Source organism: Acanthopagrus latus, chromosome 3, assembly GCF_904848185.1.
Source record: "Acanthopagrus latus isolate v.2019 chromosome 3, fAcaLat1.1, whole genome shotgun sequence".
NCBI lineage: Eukaryota > Metazoa > Chordata > Actinopteri > Spariformes > Sparidae > Acanthopagrus > Acanthopagrus latus.
The window spans coordinates 15,388,557-15,396,991 of record NC_051041.1 but is presented as its reverse complement, the minus strand read 5'-3'; the positions used below and the strand labels follow the sequence as shown (position 1 = coordinate 15,396,991).

General features: G+C 41.7%; 1 long non-coding RNA gene across 1 annotated transcript; it reads left to right on the top strand.

The window, feature by feature from the left end:
• Nucleotides 1-4,882: 4,882 nt before the first annotated feature.
• On the top strand, nucleotides 4,883-6,209 carry LOC119016927. Its single transcript, XR_005074289.1, has 2 exons — nucleotides 4,883-4,974; nucleotides 5,439-6,209. It is a non-coding gene; the product is annotated as an uncharacterized LOC119016927 (long non-coding RNA).
• The last annotated feature ends 2,226 nt before the right edge of the window (nucleotides 6,210-8,435 follow it).

Sequence of the window (8,435 nt, the reverse complement as noted above, 5' to 3'; positions counted from 1 at the left end):
GTGTCGTATGTGTTGACACCGAGGACCATGTTGGAAATAAGTGTTATCATTCAAACATGTTATCCCTTGGATTATGTTTTTTGTCTTCAAATCCAAACATTTACGGTGGATGTATCGCTATGGCTCGCCGAGATGCTGTCATTCAACCAAACCAGGTTGACCCAGAATCGGACCCAGAAGGGGAAGCTCTTGAAGAAATACAGACTCTGCAGCTGCAGCAGGATGTTTCAGAACGGCTAGTGTGTCTGAATAATGTTAGTTTGTTCAATGTGTTGTCACAGTTACTACCATGCAGCTAATGGCTAACAGCTAGCAAAAGCTGTGTTTGTCTCCAACACAGTCTCCAAACTCTTGGATGCTGTTCACACAGTCTCTGTCTCCAGTCTGCACATGTTTCCAGACTTTAACTGTGACAACCAAGCTCCATTGTAATCTCGCTTCAAACGCCATTGCATAGCGGACCAAAGCGGAGCTAACTAGTTAGCCAATTTCCGGCTGACTTCAACATACTTGTAGGCAACTGTAAATACTATCTTAACATGGTGACACTTACCAGTGGCTTGGGTGCAGTTACTGGGTCCGGTATGGTTGGGACTGATAATTTTACGAGGGTCAGTGTCAAGGCCAGACCTGTAGGAGCCTGTAGGAGCAGAGATTTGTTTGGGCCAGGAAACACAAGGAATGGATAGTAGACCAGTGGAAATCTGTGCTTTGGTCTGATGGGTCCAAATTTGAGTTCTTTGGCTTCACCCGCCGTGTCTTTGTGCGACACAGACGAGGTGAACGGATGGTCGCTACATGCATGGTTTCCACCGTGAAGCATGGAGGAGAAAGTGTGATGGTGTGGGGCTACTTTGCTGATGACACTGTTGGGGATTTATTCAAAATTGAAGGCACACTGAACCAGCATGTCTACCACAATATCCTGCAGTGACATGTCATCCCATCCAGTTTGTGTTTAGTTGGACCATCATTTATTTTTCGACAGGACAATGACCCCAAACACACCTCCAGGCTGTGTAAGGGCTATTTGACCAAGAAGGAGGGTGATGGAGTTCTGCGCCGGATGACCTGGCCTCCACAGTTACCTGACCTAAACCCGCTCAAGATGTTTGGGATGAGATTGACCGCAGAGTGAAGGCAAAAGGGCCAACAAATGCTCAGCATCTCTGGGAACTCCTTCAAGGCTGTTGAAAAATCATTTCAGGTAACTACCTCATGAAGCTCGTCGAAAGAATGCCAAGAGTGTGCAAAGCAGTAATCATAGCAAAGGGTGGCTGTATTGAAGAATCTAAAATATAGAACATGTTATGAGTTATTTCACTCTTTTTTGTTTACTACATAATTCCATATGTGCTTATTTTATATATTCATATATAACATATATATATTATTTTGAGATGATATGCACTGTGACAAAAATTGCATGGAGCTGAATTATATACACTGCTAACTATACTATACAACTATTTACAAAAGATATACTGTAAAAGTATGAAAGAATGCTGTCAAAAAGAATGTTGTCTCCGTGATGGTTGTGCTGCATGTTCAGCTGTGTTGCATGGGGGGACAGCGCAGTGCTGAAATAGTTCCCTAATACTTCTATTAGTTTTCATGCAAACCATTGCTGGAAGAGCAAAATGATTGGCTGTTAGAATGAACGATTGATGTGTTGATAGCAACTCCTTCTAGCATGGCTGCGAACAATACATGACAGAGCCCATTGGCATTTCAAGCTAGGAGCGCTTGCTGTACTCCAGGGGCTGTCCTCGGATGAAAAATAAACAGAAAGGGAGTGGGTCCCTTTCATGTTGTAGACAGCAACATAATGAAAACAAATATACACAATACATCTAGTCAGGAATAAGATAAAACATGTCTCCTCCTTTTTCCCGTGTCTTCAGTTTACTGTGCTGGTAAATCTGAATGAATCATAATTTGATAGTCATGGTTTCCCTAGAATAAACTATATGGTAGAACTGTGGATAATCTAACCTAATTAACAAGGTGTATCATGCCTATATTTACATGAGTGTAGAATTATATCTCCTCACATATGTTAACAAACCGCTTTGAATGGGCCAGTGGTAGCTTAACTTAAATCATTTATGTAAATCAACTTAGTCACATAAATTAAAAACAAATCACTCTTGAATGGTGGTCACCAATGGGATGATGGACGATGGACACATTTTGAACTGAACTCCATTACTGGCAGCACATTAAGATGAGATAAAGGCTTGTGTGAAGTCAAAAAATGATTTATGCCCAGTAGGTCCACATCAGGCCTGCTGCAAAGATGAAATGACAGCTGATGAATGCCAACTCATCCTCAATTAGACTCCATCATTTATGGGAGTAACGGCACTAACAAGGGCAGGACAGTTGTGTTCATCCTTTCACAAGTTTTAATGCAGTTTATGGTTTTGTTGTCTGCACTTTAAATGTTAACAGTAGCATTCAGGTGTGTTTCTATAATGACAAAAGCCCGAAGGGGTCAATCACTGCGGTCTCTTTAATGATTTCTGGTGTTTCCTCTGTGTTTTGTATTCCACTACAGACCAACATTAATTATCCTCCTCACATTCTACTCTTAGATGACAGCTATGGAAAGTGGAGAGCGCGCAGAGACATCTTGTTAAATGATGGCCATCAGTCAACACTGGCTATCAGAACAGACAGGGGGCCATTTTCTACCAGCCTCCAAGTGTTAGAAGTTCTGCGTGTGTGTCTGTGTGTGTGCACGTGTGTGTATTTGAGTCCCCCCAAAGTCTGGCTTACTGTTTTTTATTCTCATTGTCCATTTTGTTTATCTTTGCCTTTCTACTAAAGCAACCATATAAGTGGGCTGTGAAAGTAGCTTATTACAAATCATATTTATGTTTCTAGTTAGGCGGCCACCTCTGCTGGCCATAGTAATTATTACAACAGCAAAGGAGTGAGTCAGGTAAAGTTGTAAGAAGAGCCACAAAGTCTGCACAGGGAGGATTGATGGCTGGGTAGAACTCGAACAAGCAAATTATTTTCACCCAATAGACCGCTGTTTGTGTCCAAATGATGAGACATTACATCTCACCAATGTAGTGAAGCTACATCACATTTAACAGACCTGAAGATATGCACATAACCAACACTCTACCTATCCCTCTAGTGACAGTGTTGCATGTGAATCTAAATAAAGGTTGCTTAGAAACATATTAGGACTTTTAGACTGTTAACTTTGTCAGATAGTCACAGTTTAGCACCAAAACTACTAAAATGTCATGCTTTGACCTAAAATAATTACGTTTAGTCCCATAAACAACGATGCGTAATTTAATGTAATGGAATGTGATTGTTTTTTTGGCCTATATAAATGAAAATTGATTTAATTGGATTTGATAGAGAGGTAACTACAGTGTCAGAATTGAAAGCATACAGCCACTGACCAGGCTTCTGTGTTTGCCACTTTGGGAGCAACAACACACTGCCATGATTTTGTAACTGAAGTTACATAAGTAACGTAGTGATTTTAACCAAAACCACAATGTTTTCCCAAACAGAATATAGTTTTCTTGCCTAAACCTTACCAAACTGCGACAGTATGATGAAGGTTTGGTACGCCTGTCACTGTCAATCGATCCATTCAGTCATGAAGATATTGTGTGAATGTTGCAGCACCAATGTTGCTGTTATGCCCATGCCAAAATATACAAAAATCTAATAATCCATTCCCCCTTGGTTCAGGACAATCATATTGAAGATTGTTTGAAACAGTATGAAACTGAGTTTAGTTTCATCAGAGTAAATATGATGTTTTTTTGTTTTTAAAGTGACCTTTAACAAGCAGTTTAAAACACCTGCTCAGATAGAAAATCAAACTCTAGGTTATGGTCTGTGTGTGTATGGTCTGTGAATGCTGGGATAAAGAGTGTTGTATTAAGGATCTGTAGGCTAAGCAAACATGGTTTAAAGCCTTTAGAAGATTTTTTTTAGCCTTTAAAGACTTTGATACTGGTAGTTTGGAGTGTCATGTGGCATGTAAATTGGAGTTAATTGCTGAGAACATGATGATTATTGCATTAATTACATGCTTGTCATATTTTTTGTAAATACAGCCACAGCTTTGGCAGGCTTTGAAAGACATTTCTCTGACGCCTGTAACCTTTCCTTAGCAGCGAACAAAGTGTGAAAGGGAATTTGTCACAACAAAGGAAACAATGAAATGTGAACATTGATTAGCTGCGGAGATATATCACAACCCATGAGGGAAAAAAAAAAAAAACATCTCACTGTCAGGCGCAGAGGGAAGTAAAACGTGACATTGAGAATGTGAAGGAATGACACCTGAAATAAAACTATTCAAGGGAAATACAAAGTGAGGAAATTCTCCCCTCATCCTGTGTGCAGAAGAGAGCAGCAGCTGTGTGAAAGGAGTCTTTGCTATTATCACGCTGTGAGGGCTTTCATATCGGCCTTGAAGTGGAGCTTCCTTTGAAAATGCAAATATATTATATCCCAGACCAACCACTGCAGCCACAGACACACTTCTGACTTCTTCAGGTTGTGGGACCTTAGCATTATACTGTGTGATTTGCACTCATAGCCTCAATAGTAGATGGTAGAGAAATAAAATGGTGAAGGAACATGTTGTTATGGTTCAGTGTCTTTTGGTTATGTTTTCTGTTTTATTTTGACTCTGTGCCCTTTTGTGTCTCTCCTGTCTTTTCAGTGTCTCCTCTGGGTTCTTTCCCTCGGTGCTTTTCCATCTGTGTTTCCATTAATTACCTCACCTGTCCTCTTCCCTTCCCTCCCCTCTCACCTCACCTGTTGCTCGTCTTGTAGTTAGTGTGCTTGCATATAGTCTTTTTCCTCCCTCGTGTCTTTTGTCAGTTTGTTTTATGGTGTCCTCTGTGTTGTACCCTCTGTCCATCCGATCAGCCTCTGTTGGTGGCTCCATGTTCTGCTCCAGTTTCTCCTTGTGTCTCCTGTGTGGTATGTTTATTATTTGGGCTTCTAATTTTTTTTTTTTTTTTTTTTTTACTTTGCTATTTGTCTTTTTCTACTTGCTTTTGTATCTTGCTCCCTTTCTTTTTGTACTCATTCAGCTTTTGTGAGTGTAAGCTCGCATTTTGTTCTCTTATCCTGCCCCTGTATATGGTCTGCATTTGGGTCCTCAATTATAACCTCAACAGAAACAACTGACCGTAATGGACCCAGCAGACCATAGTGCACAGTTTTTGGACACTGGGGATACATTGTGGGATATCTATAGCTGGCAAGGTTGACATGGGGGAGATGCTATAGGCCATGGCTGAATTGACAACTGTTTTATAGGCCTTAGTTGAATGCAGTTCTGTGTGCCCCACACTTCATTTCAGAAGTGGCTAACCTCAGATTTTGGTTGCTAACCTCAATAGCTCTGATTCTCAGACGAGCGCTAACCACCAGCCTATTAGCCTTCTGTCTACCCCAGAGCCTGCCAAATCCCAGATGTCTTTCTTGGGAACCCGGCTGGCCTACAAGGTGCCTCCCACAAGAAAGCAATATCCCCGACCCCGTCCTTGCTCCCTGAAGTCTGGCTCCCTGTTCTACTGTTCCTCAACGCTGCCTGGGGCGGCTTCTTCACTGCTGTTCGGCACCTCCAGTACCATGCCAGCCCAGAGCCCCAGCTCCAATGTCGGCGGCCCACCCGACACCTGCCAGGTTTCCTCTGCTGATGGCTGACACCTGTTCTGGCTCCTCCTCCGACATCTGCTAGTGGTTTCCAGTCGACGGCCCCACCAGTGTCTGTGGCCCTCCTAATCCCTGCCAGTGTTTCTACGTCGGTGGTCCAGCCGACACATGGCAGTGGCTCCCAGTCGGCGGCCCAACCAGCACTGGTTCCTATTCCTCGGTCGGAGGCCTGGCAAAGTCCTGTCCCATCCCCTCAGTCGGAGGACGGCCGAGTCTGGTTCCTGCCAGTGATGCTGTCGGCTCGAGGCCAACAGCTGGCAGCGACCTTCCAGCCGTCGCCCTCCTGAGGGTCTCTGCTTTTGCCACCGAAGGTCTCCTCTGTGCATTTCCCTCACCTCACCTGTTCCTCGTCTTGTCATTAGTGTCTGCATATAGTCTTCGTCCTTCCTCATGTCTTTGAGTTTGTTTTGTGATGTCCTTAGTGTGAGATACCATTAAAATAAAGTCTCCCCCCTCCGCACCAAAAACTGAAGCTTATACCATGCGGTGGGTCATGAAGATTGTGCAGTTTTAACTTTTTTAAAAAAAGAGCCTGAGTGGGGAAATTGTGTCACCACACTTTTATTCTATATTGTCCACTGATTCTTTACCAGAAATAACCTACATTTCCTTAATCACCAGCATTCTAGCACCTGCTGCAATGTCTCCCAGAACATGTCATTTTGTGTTCATAAGCATATTCTGTAAACAATGCATTTGAGCTGCCACTCTGCTGCTGACCCTCTGCCACGCCCACCTGCAAGGAAAGCAGGCAGACCGGGTCATCACAAGATGGCTATTTTCACCTTAAGTAAAATGCAAAAAGTCACAGCCAATAAACAAGGTGCAAAAAAAAAAAGATATATATGAGAGAGATCTATAGATATAGTGTTTTACAATTGTTGTACCTGGAGATTATGGGCGAGCTCCCACAGAGACCTCTGTTTTTGCATTGGGCTGAACAGCAGCCCATGGTTCTAGTGGTCTCACTGATAAACTTTATTAGGCTACATTATGACTGCTTCTTTATTAGCAAGAGTATTTTTAGATGCTACTTACTGTTTATAGCCTATACTAATTACAGCACCAAGGTCTAGTTTGTAGGCTAACAAAATATAGTTTTTTTCCAGCTTGACATGGAGCTGATGCATGATTATGCATCATGTGCAAAAAATTAAACTTAACTTTAGATCTTTAGGTCTTGAGTAACAAACTAATATCCAACCAGGATTTTAATTCTGACACACAGTAAACCGCCAGTTAATGCGCTTCAACATGTGCTTTTATACAAGTCAGAGGAAATAAAACAGGGCAAGATGCCCATCTTCAGTATGTATTGTGGCAAAATCACAGCAAAACTACACAGGTGTGCTAAATTTACGTTATTGAAAACTGCACAACAGATGTACCCCTATGGGACGAGCTGTATCCTTTTGAAGGAGTGGAAAGGACCACACATACACATAAAACAAAATGTCACAACAGAATAGCACCGAACTGTATCACAGAAACAACATAGCACATGTTTGCATCACAGGAAACAAATTAAATCTCCTCATTCAGTCCCTTTGGATTTAATATCAGAGTTAAGAAGAGAACACATATGCTCACAGAGTCTGGTTTTGTAGCTCCCGTTTCATTTTGCCTGCATAATACATATATGATAAACCGCATATTTATTGTTACATGTAATTCTCCACTTGACATTAATGTTGACAACTGACCTTGGATGTTTAAAATGATTCCCCTTGATCATAGAATAACAGTGTATGCAGTTATGACAAGGGAAAAGTTTGAAGACTGATGATACAAATAATTAGGCAGTCCTGGAAATGAGCTAGCAATGTAAGGATCACTTTTCAAGATCGCCTGAAGCTCTCCTTCCCAAGAATACATCTCTCCTGATTTGGATATATCTATTGTGCAGTTTGCGATAACCTGATTGTAGTGATGCTGTGATTTTACCACAATACAAGCTGAAGAAGGGCATCTTGCCCAAAAGATTTGTGTGGCTAGAATAAACAAGTTGACTCAAGTCACTAGAGAAGTGTATCACAAGGTTTTACTTTCTTTCTTTTGTTAATGTGTTTTTGTTTGCGATTTTGTATTTAATTAGTGGGATTGAAGCTGTCCTAAAAAGCAGGGCCAGTGGTGAAGAAGTACCACGTGTACATTTTGTTATGTTATTTCAGGAACACTTCTATGATGCTGCAAGCAGCACAAGACACATGTCTTGGCATCTGAAAACTGTCCAAAGGAAGGCTCGTCTTGGGTCTCCAAAATAGCTCTATTGACATTTCTCCAGGGGACCCAAATCCCCAAAGGACTGTGAATGTTGAAAGGGCAACTTGATGGGGATGCTTGCAAGGTGGCCATGTCTTTGTTGAAGCATACCATGGACAACTCTGGGATTTTCCAGAAGATGAAGGATACATTTCAGCCCCAAGAGAAGGTAATGACCCCAGGAGCTTTGTTGTCCTCTTCACCTTTCCAAGATTGCTGGATATAAAATAATTGGTGAATTAGGAATTATTTGTTTTGAATTGTTTGATTTTTAGAAGCTTTTCTCTCTTAAAGGTAGACCAAGACTTTTTTCTCCTAGGTGTTTCCATCTGGCATTAGCCAGTGAGATGATATTTAAACAATAATTTCTGTTTTGTTTTTGTTTTTTTTTTCTCTGTGGCTGCAAATCATTCTTGTGATTTCTTATCTCAACACCAATCATGCTGCAGTCTGGTTGG